We start from the raw sequence: 15,669 nt of genomic DNA, 5'->3' as shown, positions 1-15,669 counted from the left end.
GCAACATTGGTGTCAGGGCCCAGTGTGGTGAGAAATTAACGCAAGTTTTTACTTGCAATGTAAATGATTTGAAATGTTGGGTGTTTTGAGCCAAGTCCAAATTGCTAGCATGGGCTACGAAAGAATTTAAAATGGGCCACTAAGACAATACAGGCAGCCCTCAACTTACGACAGTAATTGAGCCCAAAATTTATGTGGCTAAGCGAGACTGTTAAGTGATTTTTGTCCCATTTTACGACCTTTCTTGCCACACTTGCTAAGCGAATCCCTGCGGTTGTTAAGTTAGAAAGATGGATGTTAAATGAATCTGGCTTCTCCTTTTATTTTTATTTATTTATTATTCATATTTATATACCGCCCTATCTCCCAAAGGACTCAAGGCGGTTTACAGGCATTTAAAAACAGATAAATACAGTCTAAAAACAATTAAAAAACTTATTGTAAAAGCCTAATAATTAAAAATATAAGAATAAAACCCAATTTAAAACCCGTAAATTAAAATCTAGCTCAGTCCTGCGCAATTAAATAAGTATGTTTTAAGCTCGCGGCGGAAGGTCCGAAGGTCCGGAAGCTGACGAAGTCCTGGGGGCAGTTCGTTCCAGAGGGCGGGAGCCCCCACAGAGAAGGCCCTTCCCCTGGGCGTCGCCAGACGACATTGCCTCGCTGACGGCACCCTGAGGAGTCCCTCTCTATGAGAGCGCACGGGTCGGTGAGAGGTATTCGGTAGCAGTAGGCGGTCCCGTAGATAACCCGGCCCTATGCCATGGAGCGCTTTAAAGGTGGTCACCAGAACCTTGAAGCGCACCCGGAAGGCCACAGGTAGCCAGTGCAGTCTGCGCAGGATGGGTGTTATGCGGGAGCCACGAGGGGCTCCCTCTATCACCCGCGCAGCCGCATTCTGGACTAACTGTAGCCTCCGGATGCCCTTCAAGGGGAGCCCCATGTAGAGAGCATTGCAGTAATCCAGGCGAGACGTTACTTGTTAAACAAAGTCAGAAAAGGCAATCACCTGATCCCAGGGACACTGTAAATGTCATAAATATGAACCACTAGCCAAGCATCTGACTTACACACCTGACTGATGTTGATCATCTGACCATGGGGATGCTGTAACAGTCCTAAGTGCGAAGAACGATCTATAAATCACTTTCTTCCAGCAATGTTTTAACTTTGAATGGTCACTAAATGAACTGTTTTAAGTCGAGGACTACCTGTAATGCCCACTGAAGCCCGATGGCTGTACAGGATCTCTAATTGCTCTGGATGAGCCCTCAGGGAAGCCTAAAGCGGCCTGTGACATGTAGCTTTTGATATTAGAAGCAATAATAATAAATATACATTGCTAAGCTAACTTTAGTAGTGTTAAATCTGATTTCCTTTTTAGGAATGAGGCACCATCATTCCATTCTGAGGCCAATGGCAGCTTCCAGCTTGAACAAAGTTGCACATCTCCGCAGAAAGAGAAATATTTAAACTTGATGGGAACAGTAATTGTTGTTATAATGAATCCTCCAAGATGCAGGTGGATGTTTGCTTGTGCAATAAAGCTTTTCTTCCTTAGTTCCTGTGTGTGTGTGTGTATGTGTGTGTGTGTGAGAGAGAGAGAGAGAGAGAGGGAGAGAAAGAAAGAGAGAGGGGGGAGGGAGGGAGGGAGGGAGGTCTGAAGCATGATTGGGAGAACTATCTTGAGAAAACATTTTCCCAACATTCATACAAGTCTGAAATATTTCTGTTTCACCAGTCTGAAATAGTGTAGCAGCAGAATGACACAAATCACCGCATGTGGTAAAGAAGGCTCAGAGGTACAAATCCTAAATAATAGATTTTACACTTGGATGGTAGCAGCTAAAGGGAGAAAACATCACTTTAATCCCTTTACAGCTAAGGAGGACTTAAGTCTGTCTTCCTCGTGGGATAAAAACACAATGAAGGAACGTATAACGGCAACATGGGAGAAAATAAGATGTTGCCAATGGTGTTTATGCCACTGTTAGGTGAAAGTAGGGATATGGCCTGCGGGTATCTTAAGCTTAAAACAAAGCAGCACATTTTTCCCCAGACAAAATGCAGCAGAACATTATTGGGCCGTTTTTCAATTATTCGCTGATCGGAGAGTCCCTAAACATTAATTTAGAAGCAGGGGATGGTTCACTTTTGGTTTAAAGACTGAAATGAGGCCCAAGGCATTTGGAAAGTTGAATCCAAATGCTCACCCTCTGAAGATGATAAAAAAATATTATGCTAAGCCATCCCAATTGAATGCTGTTTAATGTGACACTAAGATCTGCTTCAAGCAGGCTAACTTAACCAGCTCTACAATCTGGCTACAGAGAGGCACAGCTTTGTAGTACAAACTTGCATCAGAAGGTCACGGGTTTGATGCTTGGCATACTTAGGTGTGTGTGTGTGTGGGGGTCTGTGGGTGCACCTTTGAGTCAATGTTTACTGGTGGCAACTTACCTGGATAAGTTTTTCTTTGCAAGAACTTAGAAGGCAATTGCTCTTGATCTTGTCCTAGGGCTGAGAGAAAGTGGTCACCAAGCTTCCTTTGTGCTTCATGCAGGATTAGAACTCACAATCTCCCAGTTTCTTCAGGTGTGGGTAGGGAACATTATTTAGCTTTAGATCGCTGTCCATCTCACCAAAGCTACTGTGATAACTAACAGGAATTAAAATACAGTATAAGTACCGAAGACACACACACACACTTTTTAAAAATAAAAAAAAAATACATACTATTCCAGGGGTGTGAAACTCAAGGCCAGATTCAGCCCAAAGGGTAGATGTGGCCCGCGGGGTTGCCCTGGAAACAGAGAAGGACCGGCCTGCTATGCCTCTGCCAACGAAAATGGAGGTTTTTTTCAGCTGCAACAGCCTCCTGCAACCTCTGCCAGTGAAATCAGAGATCGGGAGGGCCGCACAAGCTCCGTTTTCACTGGCAGAGTGCTCGGGGCACCACAGGCGCCCCCGACCCGAGTGATGTTGAACTGGCCATGCCCATCCTGGTCTCCCGAGATCAAATACAACCTTGATGCAGCCCTCGATAAAATTGAGTTTGACACCGCTATTCCAACCAGATAACACAAAGTGGTTCCCAACGACACCATTCTCAAGTAGCATGGGCTTGGTTGTTCTGCAACCAATCTCATTTGATGTCTTCATGTTTGGGTTGGATTAATAAAAGTGGTTGGATTTGTCAGCTTCCTAGAATTCTAATAGATGCGGTAGCCATGAAAGTCACCCTTTCAAGGCTACCAGTAGGCCTCTGGGTAGTAGCGCTAAAGAGACTTGTCGAGATCATCGTGGAAGAGAGAGAGAGAGAAAAAAGATTAAATCAGTCTCCTCATGTTCCAGCAAAAATCAGATTTTTCTGCCCTTGTTAATGAAGAAGAAAAAAAACATGTCCAGCAAGAGGCAAGACATGTCTAACTAGCCAATTTAATACATCAGAAGGTGGTGGACCAAAGGCTGGCTTTGAAAGATGTGATTTAGTTAGTGCTTGGAGAAGATATCACCAAGAAATCCCAGAGTTCTAAGACAGACTGGAATGCTGGAAACACAACCTGAAAAGAAATCAATAGTAAACATTGTCTGTAATGGACTCAAAGGAGACTGTATTATTTATTTAATAGATTTATACAGCCATCCATCTTAAAAATATGATTCTGGGCTCCCCTACACATACATCCAGGCCCCAGGCTTTAGCACAGATCCAAGCCTTTTGGTCCTTAGGAAAGACCAGCCAGGACATCTGACCTGCCTTGGGATGTTATTCCAGAGGGAGTGGGGTTGCCATGATAACAAAGATTCTCCTAACTGTTAGACAGACTTGGAACACGCATGTCTCTTCTGCCTGACCAGAGAGGACAGGTAAAAACCACAGGAAAGAGATGGTCCTGTAAGCAACCAGACCAAAAGCTATGATACTTAAGGTGGGCAAAGGGACAAATGGCCTCTTTCAAAGCAGAAAGTTACATATTCTTGATAGCCCAGCCCTCCTCCTTTGCGTCTCCTTCTCCACAAATCCAGGCCTAACCTGTACAGATGTCAAATTTGTAGAATAAAAGTGGATTGTCGGTGTGTGTGTGTGTTTCCCCACTTTTTTTTGAATTCCTCCTTTCTGCACTATCTATTCTAGAATAAAAAAGGGATACAGAATGGAACAGGAAGGTCCTTTCTACCATAGTCCTGCTGCTTGGCAGATGACCAGTAGAAGCAGGAAGCAAAATGAATTAAAAAAGACAGCTGATCAGCAACCAAGCAGCATCACCAGCTGCAAGCTGCCATGTCCAGAAGGGAGAGGGCTATTGGGGACAGCCATCAGCTGCTCTGTTTACTCACCTGCTGGCTATTCCAGCTGGCTATTCCATACCAATGATGGCTGCTTGCTGGTTTTTGAGTAGCAACTAGGGTCACTACAACAGGACTGCCCCAAGGCAGATGTGCTAAGCACAGTTTAAAGACCTGCAGCTTTCCTTCCTCTATACTAGTGTTCTTCAGGGTTTAGCGCACCAATATCTATTTATCCCACGGTTCCTTTTTCCGGGAGTAGTGACACGATGCGAAGAGGAGTAAGAAACGATGCGCCGCAGGATGCTACAGCAAATAGAGTTAACTTTAGGTTGCTCCAGTATCAGCTCTCCATATTTTTGCCTTGAGCTTTCAGCATCTGCTCTCCAGTATCAGCTCTCTATAATTTTGTCTTGCGCATATTTTTGTCTTCCAAGCCTGATGGGTTGGGGGGGGTTCCCTTCCGCGTCCCCCAGCCCCACGCAAGACTCCCCGAAGCCCCATCTCGTCGCCGAGAGACCGTTTGGGTCGTGTAGTCTTGGACAAGCCTCCAGCCCCAAGCCCTCCCCCACCCTCCCCTGCGCGGGAGATTGGTCTCGATTCAGATACTTAAAAAATGGGTGGTAGTAACGGCGGGGGCGATTCGCACTCTGTAGGCTGAGCATCCGGTACCAAGGTCTGAATTAGACCCCTTTTTCCCTTCCCTATAGATGACCAGGGAACCTTTGGAGACATTCGGAGCGGCGGCCCCAGGCGTAAGAGGGGGTTATGCTCCCCCGCCCCCTCGCGGCTGGCTTCGACTGTCCGGCTCCAAGCTGACCAACACTCAACCGCCTAGCAGACCCAACCTCTCGCCTCACTCCTCAGTCCTCAACTCCAGGAGCTCGAAGCCCCTCAGCTGCTCCTCTCAACACCTTCGCCTCCGCCGAACCTCGCTTAATTGGCCGGCCAATGGCAAAGCAGTCCAAGAATTTAGCGTGGAGTCAGGCCTTCCTGATTGGCTGGCTGGGAAGTGTCTGGGAGGCTGAGCGTTCCCGGGCAGGACTGCAGTGCACGCCGCCAGCCTCGCTGCATTGTGCGCTCGTGGGAAAGGGTGGCAGGGAGGCAGGCAGGCAGGCAGGCTGGCCGGCCGGAGGCGAAGGGGTCTGGGGCGTTGAGCCGGTGAGTAAAGGGCTGCTGTCCGGCGATCGCACGTTCTTTCTCGTCGCGTGGCTTCCCTCCTCTCTCTCTCTCTTTTTATTTTGTAACCAGCCGGAGAGCAGAGGAGGGTGAAGGATGTGGGGGCATTCGGCGTTGAACCCCGGACTAGGCTTTGTTGAGCGCTGAGTTCCCAGCGCGATCTGCAGCAACAGATGATTTTTTAAAAAAAATTATTTTTGCCTTCGGAGGCATAGTTGGCACGTCCAAGGCTCTGCTCAAGAGCGGGGCGCTTCCCTTCTTCTGCTGGGCATTGGCTTCCTGCTTGTAATAGTGTCACTGGCAAGGGATGGTGGCCCAAGGGCTCTGCCCCTTCCCCGGGCGAGGTTTAAAGGTTCGAGAAAGAGAAAGGCTCGCTTTTTCCGGGGCAAGTTTGACGCTGCCGATCACAGCGTCAAGATGCGTTTACGCGAGGAATTCTGTCTCCTCTTTTCCTTTTTTTTAAAAAACCGATCGGCGTTTTAAAAGTTAAAAAAGGGGAAAAAAAACTTTTCTTTGCTCCGTGACTGCAGAACGTTATTCAAAGCCCGGTTAAAGAATTAGCGCGGGTCTGAAAACTGGGGGGGGGGGGGGAGGGGAAGACTCGGAGGTTTAAAGTTTAAAAGGGTGGGTCCTTAACACGCGGTTGTATTCCTGTATGTGTATGCTTTATTGATAGTCCGTTGGAAATCGCTAGAGACGAACGATCGGGTTTACTGTTCGCGTGTACGAGAGCACAGATGAAGTGCTTGGGTTTAAGCCAGTTTTGGTCAATGATGCAAGCTTTGCACTACGTTAAGTCTGCAGAACCTTGTTAAACTTAGTTTAATTCGGCGGCTCATCTGTTGGGTGAATGTAAGTGTATATCCCATATTAATATGTTTTTCCCCCCAAATATTTGAATGGGTGTTAATTCCTCCCCCCTAGTAATCCCATCCCTTCTTTTTAAAGTTTAATGGAAGGGGATTTAATCTTTGAAAGCTAGCATACTTTAGGATTCTTAATGAATGTATCTTTTCTTTTATGTACACTGAGAGCATATGCACCAGGACAAATCATACTTGGCCAATAAAAAATTCTATTCTATTCTATTCTATTCTATTCTATTCTATTCTATTCTATTCTATTCTATTCTATTCTATATATTTGTACTCGGTGAGAAACAAATGCATTCAAAATGTTTCACCATAAACAGTGTTTCATGCAGTAAAGATCATTTCAGGTAGGAGTTCCCAATTTTTATGTAGAGTATAACACCATCAGACCCCTTTGAGATCCACTATCAGATAGGAACTGGCAGTGCAAATAACACCCACTCCGAGATGATTTCTAAAAAAAAAAAAAAATTCTGAATTTTAAAAACGTTTATTAAAAAGTTCAGTACCCTAAATTTCATGAGATTTTTGTGTTTCTGCTTGTGAAGTGTATGTGAAATGTTGGATGTAGATATTGAAATCTTGTGTGGTGTGGAAGGAGGATGCCTAAATTTTCCAATTTAGATTAGGGTAATTTATTATATTGAGCATTGTCATTAGAAACCTTCTGCTGTATAAATGTGGACTATTAACAGCTCTTGGACCATAAGCTGAGAACAGTGATATAAGGAAAAATCAAAACACAACATTCAGAACAGAGTTGTATATTGTACAAGTAGATTGTTTTGCACATTTATGTGAAAGTAAGCACCTTTGATGCTATGAATATAGCTGCATAAACCTGAACTACTAGACTTCATTTACATGTGCATTTCCTCATAGAGGCCTACCTTAACGATTTAAACAGATACTAATTGCCATCAAAATTACACATGTAAATTCTATCTCGAATTCCATTTTGCCATTTTTAAATATTTATCAGCAGCATTGGATGTGAAGTTTTATCAAATATCAAAGGTGTATGTTTTCAGCAAATGAACAATTTCTTATATAGGATTATCCAAGAATAATGTGAGCCTTCATATCAGCCTATGGAAAGCAGTTCCTCTTGGCATCTGACAGTATTTCCCCCCCTGTAAATAAGTAAAGAAAAGAACAAATCATAGTAGGATAAATCTTTGTTTTTAAAGATTAATCCTTGAAAATACAAGAATTTATGCTTATTCACAATCATAGCTTAGCATCTGATGGAATGTGCACCTGCAGTAGCAGAGGGGGAGTTGATCAACTCAAAGCTTTCCCAGAAAGAGACGCAGTTCCAAGCTGGAGTGGGGAGAGGAGGTTTGGGGTAACTCTACCCTAGATTCTCTCAGAATGTATCCAGTAGGTTGGAGTTTGTATTTGAACAATTCTATCTAGTAAGGTAAAGCTAAAGGTTCCCCTCGCACATATGTGCTAGTCGTTCCTGACTCTAGGGGGAGGTGCTCATCTCCGTTTCAAAGCAGAAGAGCCAGCGCTGTCCAAAGACATCGCCTTGGTCGCGTGGCTTGCATGACTAAACGCCAAAGGTGCATGGAATGCTGTCCAGTAGGTGTAAGTAAATAAAGAATTGAACTTGATTGGTTCTTACTGTCTCATCACTAGGCTTGAGCCTGCCAGTATCTTTTGGATTGCCTTAGATAATGCTTGTTTGTTTATTTATTTAGCGTTACAATTTTATCTCTTGTGTTTTCTTACATTCGAAGCCTATTTACAGAAATCAAAATTTCAACTTGCAGCAGTCCAAATAACCTGCAAATGATAGCATCGGTGAATTAGTTTCACAGGAATAGCCGTCTGCATGTTAGTCTTCCAGAAAAGTAAAAAAAAAAAAAAAAAGAAGAAGAAGAAGAAGTCATCAATTTGGACCAACAATTTGAACCCAGATCCATATGATTGTGAGATGGGTGGCATATAAATTAATTAAAGAAAATGTCTTTCTCGCAGCTAAATGGCCATGGAGACTCAATGCTCAATGACTGTACAGGGAGGAATAGTCCCATAGCGGTCCCACCAGGTCAAATGGAGCCAAGGTAGTCCTCAACCTTGACCATATAACCTCAAGGCTCCTCTCCATCTCCTTTACATTGTCTGATGGGGAAGACCTGCATTAAGATAAGATGGGAACAGAGGTGGGTTTCAGCAGGTTCTGACCAGCTCTGGAGAACCAGTAGTGGAAATTTTGAATAGTTTGGAGAACCGGTAATAAAAATTCTGACTGGCCCCACCCCATCTATTCTCTGCCTCCTGAATCCCAACTGATTGTGAGGAAATGGGCATTTTGCAGTAACCTTCCCCTGGAGTAGGGTAGGAATGTAGATTTTACAGTATCCTTCCCCTGCCACACCTGCCAAGCCACGCCCACAGCCATGCCCTGTCCACAAAGCCATACCCACAGAACCGGTAGTGAAAAAAATTTGAAAATTGGAGGAGAAACCACTGGAGGGGAAACAGCCCTTCATTCCAGATCACATGAAGCTGACTTCAGCTGCCGCAACGATGAAATGAAAGCGGTGGGATGCCATATCTTTTCTGAGCAGCTAGCACAACCTCTTTGTGACACGGGAGCTGAGGATGAGCTATTAAAATAAAATACTTTGAGGATACATTTTCAAGCCCTATTTCTCAAAAACGGTTTCTGCTCTACCATCTCCCATATGACAGATTTAAGGGAGCTATTACAAAACTGGCATCATACCACCTGTTCGGTACCATCTGACAGCATCTATAAAAAAAAGGCTTTGTTCAGTGAAGGTGATTCATATTTCGAAGTCAAATGAAGTAATTCAGATGCTTGCAATCATATCTACTTGATTAGCTTGGAAGGCTTGCAGGTAACATAATGGTTAAGAGCAATGCGGGTTGGGTGTATGTCAGATTTGGACAGACTTTTGGTTAGCAGGATCTGCTTCAGTCTTGTAAACAGTCAGAATCAAGTACAGAATTGGGGGTGGGGGCGAGCTCTGGCTAAGGGGGTGAACTCATTCATTGATTGCATTCCATTTAATATACACCGTGCCAAGTTACGTATGAGTTACTGCAGATCAAGGATATTCACAATTACTGCCGATCGGAGGGCAGAGAACTGGGAGACTTTTGATGATTAGCATTTGAGCATAAGAAACCCTGCCAATATGTTACAAAACATCCAGTGATCCATTTCTAATTCATTTTTTAGAACAGCTTTGAAATTGATTATCATGCTGGTGGAACACCATTAATTGGATTCATCAAGAGCTTGGAAACTGAATTTATGTTTGCAGAATCATGTCTGAGGATGGGCTTCTGTGATTTGCAGTGCTGCTGGAAATGTCCGATGTTATTGAATGTTGTACAAGAATATAATGTTTTCGATAAAACAAGTCTATAAAAATATAGAGTGGTGACTGCAACACCATAGCTTTACAGTTTATGGTGCCGTTGTTGATATAATATATCATTTATCAAATAGATTAGAACTTTTATGAATGAAGGTCTCGGTTGAGGAATATAAAATGACCCTCAGGAGTTTAGATATGCTTCAGGGCTTGTATGCCCTGGAGAGCATACCTTCTTATATCTTCTTTTGTGTATTTTTGTGCTAATAGCAAATTGTTTACATTTCAGCAGGTTATCAGCTTCCTACCCACTGCAGCTTTATTGGTTCCCCAAAATCTATCCTAAATTCAGGGTACTCTCTAGAATATTATGCATTTTAGGCAGGCATAAACGCACTCTCCTAATCCCTAGTCACCATTGGATGCAATCTAAAATTTATCCTTCTCCACACAATTGAAATTAGAGAGAATTATTCAGTTAACTTTTAAAGACAGTAGGATGTGAAATATTAATGCTATATGTCACAGTTCGAGCAGGTGCAATTTAGTGTAATCTGACATGTGTTGAGACTCTATTACATCCAATTTTGACATTAGCCTGCAACTTTTGCATGAAGTTTTTTCTAATACATCCATTTTTGTATGAATTTCAAGTTGAATTTCCGTTCTGTGGAATAAATATGTTCTGATCACGTTAGCTTATGAGATGCAAAAAAAAAAGGTTGTTTTGTTTAAAAATGTGGACCAAATAAAATTATCCATCCTTAATGCTGATAGCCTTTTAAGTTCGCAGAGGGCACCAAGCTTCAGAAGTTGGCTTGACAAAGAGATCAAAAACAGATGTTATTGTAGATTTCAAAAATCCTGAAGGTATTTATTCCAAAAATAATTACTGTATTGCTCTCTTCTTCATGCTAAAGTTTATTTGTTGTGGTTTTGTGCTAGTTGTATATCTGTTAGTTGAACTTAATTATTCAATGCACAAGGAGCATTTAATGGTTAACACAGCCTTTATATTGTATTGTTTGAACAAGACTTACAAGCATGAATTCTTTCTGTGAGATCATGAATTCTTTCTGTGAGATCAACTCATAAAAGTAAAGAGAAGAGAACATAATTTGCCTTTTGTTTCCTGGATATGTTTCTGTCACTCATATGGTGTCATTGAAATTGTATCATTGATTATGATTATGTGCAGTGTCCGACTAGCTACATACATTTTTCTTCAGGACATTCTCTCCCAGCCTGGTCCTTATGAACATTATATGTTTTTATGGTGAAATTTAAAAAGCACAAGCAACAAATCAACATGTTGTATTGATTTCAGATTGAACTTGACCAGAAAAAACTCATCCTTTTCTCTATTAATGTTTGGAGGATAAACTTAGATAATCATGATATTAAAAGGTTGACTATGAAGTCTAATATTATTGTCATTGATTGCACTGTCATGTATTGCTATATCCATTCTGACTAAGGAAACAAGATGGTAGCTTCCTTCTTTTTTATGTGCTGAGTAGTAATCACTATGTTCTTCCAACCAAAAATGTTCAAGTCCAATCCAGTCCAGTTCATTTAATGTGCAATTGATGTTTACCTTTTCTTGCCTTGAATTTTTCCCTATTCATGCTTTTTTACATTCTATGTTCTCACCGTAATTCTGCAGCTTTGCATTTTTAGACATCTAGAAGGTTTTAATTTAACCAGTGCTAAACACCAATAATGCTTGGAAACATCCTCAACTCTTCCTCAACTCCATTTTGAATGGCACCCTAAATCAGGCACTATACTGTCATGTATTTCATATTGTCTATCCTTATAATTTCCATGGTAAAATACAGGAGTGGTTTATTACTGCTTTCTCCTCAGTACAAAATCATGCCTTTGCTGTTCTCTCAAAAGTGAACATTTGCCTCCAGCGTCTTTCTGAATCACTGCTGCTGAATATATCATGCCTTCTTGCTTTAACTGGGTTGACCCTCATGGCATTAGTGACTTGATTGGGATTATACAATGCATATACAATATATAATATACATGTCATATACTCTCAAGTTCCTTTGTTCATCCCACCTAAGACCTACAGTACCTCTCCCTAATCAATGATGAGGCAACCCTAGAGAAGATTGAAACTGCATACATTACTCCATATGGTGGGTTTGCTGTAAGTAATTTTGTCATGAATTTACATTGTCATTGGACAATGGATAAGGAGCCGTGGTGGCCCCGCAGTTACACTGCAGTATTGCAGACTAACTCTGCTGACTGCCAGCAGTTTGATCCTGACTGGCTCAAGGTTGATTCAGCTTTATTTATTTATTTATTTATTTATTTATTTATTTATTTATTTATTTATTTATTTATTTATTTATTTATTTATTTATTTATTTATTTATTTATTTCGATTTTTATACCGCCCTTCTCCCGGAGGACTCAGGGCCAAGTAAAAATTCAATATATAAACATTAAAAAGAGGTTAAAAAGAAATATTATAATGTGGCCGAAATTTTAAAACCATTTAAAATCTTAAAACATAAATACCCCAATAAAATTTCAATCCAGTCCCGCTTGAATAAATAGGTGCGTTTTCAGCTCAACCTTCTTTCAACCTTCTGAGGATGGAAAGGAAGGCACGGACTGTTGGGGGCAATATGCTGACTCTAAACCGCTTAGAGAGGGCTGTAAAGCACTGTGAAGTGGTATATAAGTCTAAGTGCTGTTGCGAAGTGCTGTTGCTACATCCAGTTTGTTTAAGTGCAAATCTGTGTACACTGTTACACATTTTACACCATGTACACTTACACCTACTTTACCAGGTAGATCTCTCATGATGGCAGTTAATACCATGGATTTACTTTTTTATCCACAACATACAATCTGTGATGCAATTGGCAAATGTGCCATTTGGCATTAGCATTAGAAAATTGTTCTGATATCTCCAGCATATAAACAGAGTCAATTAGCATAATATTATGTACATTTTAAATTTTTTTCAGGAAATAAATCCTCTAGGCATTCTTAAAGATGAGTTCTGGAGTTTTAGAGTATTTCTATATTTTATGATGACTGGGGTTAGAATGTTAAATTCTTGTAAACCTTGTTTGTTTGCTGGGTGCATTCAGTGCCATGCAAAGTAGCCTTAAAAAGTATTTAAATGCTTAGTTGTTCTGATATGCAGCCTAAGGTACTGGACCCATCACTATGCTAGTAAGCTTCCTGAAGGCTCACTGGGAATATATTTAACAAGCAGCAAACAAAATATTTGTTTTGACTAGGGGCTGAAAGAAAATGAAGAGAGAAATGATTACCAAGCCCCTGAAAAGCTCCACAGATGAGGAACACGGAGCAAATTAAATTCACGTGCAAAACATTTTGTACCAGTTCTACCGGTACCTTCCCTCTCTTTTCTTCAGCTATAGCAGGTTATAGAATTATTTGATTATGACTGATCAAAATTCAAATAATGAAATGTAAAATTTGTTACTACTGGTTCTGTGGGGGAAATAATGTGACTGGGTGGGCATGGCCAACTTTTTTTTTAACTTTTAAAAGCATTTTTTCTACAACCTCTTTGGCCGAAGAGGTTGTAAAAAAATGCTTTTAAAGGTTTCTGACGATTCCAGCTGAATTGCCTGACCGCTAGAACCCTTTAAAAGCATTTTTTTAAACAGCCTCAACCTATTTTTCTCTGCTAGTAAGATGGAACCAATAAAATAAGTTTTAAATTACAGGCAGTATTTTCTATATAGTTACCACTTGAAAGAAATATTCTGTAGCTGATTGGTGGCATGAAATTTCAGCAAGGCTGTATCCAATTAACATTTTCTGTGAAAAGTTTGTGCATCTCTATTGTGCTGGTCTTTTCTCTATCCGATTTCATACTTGAACAGTACATAATTCATAGGGTTATGCACAATTATTGATTATATAACAAGAAAGGCCCAAATGACCAAAATATACAAGCTTAAAAGAAATAGTCTCTTTGCACGTAGTGGCTTCTAAGAATAGCTTTCTTTAAGATTCCTGAATCTGTCAAAATGAATCTTCTTCCACCATAGTTAGTAGCTTGACATCTTTTCAGATAGTCCTTGACTTGTGACTGGTTGTTTGGCAGTTGTTCAAAGTTATGGTGGTCTCTCCCAATGGTATTTGGTTCTGAAGTTCTAATGGCTGCCTCCCCTCCCTGCAGTCAGGTGACCACATTTTGGACACTTGGCAATTAGCCTGCATCTACGACCATTTGCAGAATCCCACAGTCATGTGACTGTGTTTTATGATGTTTTTGCCAAAACCTGGCATTTACTTCCATATTTTTTTGGCAAAATCAATCTCTTGCGAACAATTGTCTTCATAAATCATAAAATCAAGTCAGTCATAAGGGTAACTTGCTGTATGACTGTCACAATTTACAATCATAATGGGCTGGTGCCATTAGGGTTGCAATTCAAGGGCTAGGTATCGTTAAAATCTCAATGAATTGTTTATAGCTCCATTGAACAATCTGTCTTTGAATAGTTGTCTACAATTGTTTCATTACATGACAAAAAGTTTCAAAATTTGTAAGTGAGTCCTTGTCTGAAAACAATGTTGAATAAAATCCTAATCTTTCTGCAGTAGAATTCAGATTCCTTACCCTTTCTGTAATTTCAGGTTTTCCCTGGATTTTATGTTTTTTTCTTGCTGTTCTAGATTGTATGGTGCATATTTCCTAATGACCTGAAGACCATTTGTTTTAAGATTTCTATATTTACATTTTGCTGCTTCTGAAGCTTTTAAAATTATGTTTAATAATTCTACCTCATAGCTGCACATACCATCATCAAATTTTCTTTAACAAGTGGTAATTAATAAGCTATGGATGTGTTTGGAGTCCAGTAGCACCTTGTGTACAGATGTGAAAAAAGTTATTGCTTCAGCTAAAGGCTCTTTACCTTTGTACAAAATAATTCCCTTTTTCCATTTACCTGTTTGCCTCTCCAAAATCCAGTGCAAAATGAATGTTGTGCAAACAGGTTACAAGTGTGGGCATAGTTGGATTTTTTAAAATATGTCTTTAATCCCTCCTTTATTAGTTTTATAAATAGCTCAAGGTGGCAAACATACATAATACTCCTTCCTCCTCCTACTTTTTTTAGTTGTCATACAAATTCTTTTATTACATATTATATCTTATTACTGTTGTGTTGGCAGAAACCAGAAATACATGGCTGGTCTTCTTCTATAGTGCTTCTGAAGCCTAAATCTCAATGCTACTCATATTCCAATATAGTATTTGGGAAACAGAGTGGGAGGAATTCTCCATAGTGGCGGAGACAGCAGCCAGGTATGGGTTATATTCATCTGTTCAGATTGAAGGACTGAGTCTGTCAGCGTTCTTAAGTCCTGCCCTTGTTGCTAGGGGCTTCCAGCTTTTGACTCAGTCCTTCAGACTGGATGGATGTGTCAAGAGCTTTCTCCTCATATTCAGCATTGATCTATGATTGGGATGCAAGCAGTGGTGAAATCCAAATGTTTTTACTACTGGTTCTGTGGACATGGCTTGATGGGCGTGGTATGGCAGAGGAAGGATACTGCAAAATTTCCATTCCCACCCCACTCCAGGGGAAGGATACTGCAAAATCCCATTCCCACCCCTGTTGTGACCCAGGTTCCTGGACCCGGACTCCTGGACTCGGATGATTCAGAAAGTGAGGGAGAAGACCTGGCCAGCCCTGCTTCTCTTGAGCCCTTTCCCTCCCTGGCACCCACTCAAAGGGATGGGGAGGGGCCGGCACAGCCTGATTCCATGGAGCCTCCTTCTGATTTGGCAACGCCCCAAGAACAGTTTTGGAGCGATGCAAGGTCACGTAGACGTAATCGCCGTGCGCAGCAGCGGAAGAGTTGGGACAAAGCCAAGTCATAATTGTCATGCAGTGACATCTGCAGAGACTATAAATAGGAGGCGGGACTTCCTGGTTTTTTGTCTTGGACAA

The 15,669-nt window shown here is 41.3% G+C and overlaps 1 protein-coding gene across 1 annotated transcript in view; it reads left to right on the top strand.

Moving 5' to 3' along the window:
• The first annotated feature begins 5,086 nt into the window (after positions 1-5,086).
• LYPD6 (LY6/PLAUR domain containing 6) overlaps positions 5,087-15,669 on the top strand; it is a 63,822-nt gene continuing 53,239 nt past the window's right edge. The window contains exon 1 of the mRNA XM_058193114.1: positions 5,087-5,451. The gene's annotated coding sequence lies outside the window, so the exon portion shown is untranslated. The remainder of the gene's footprint in view (positions 5,452-15,669) is intronic.

Source organism: Ahaetulla prasina, chromosome 1, assembly GCF_028640845.1.
Source record: "Ahaetulla prasina isolate Xishuangbanna chromosome 1, ASM2864084v1, whole genome shotgun sequence".
Taxonomy (NCBI): Eukaryota; Metazoa; Chordata; class Lepidosauria; order Squamata; family Colubridae; genus Ahaetulla; species Ahaetulla prasina.
This window is presented reverse-complemented; position numbering and strand designations above follow the sequence as displayed.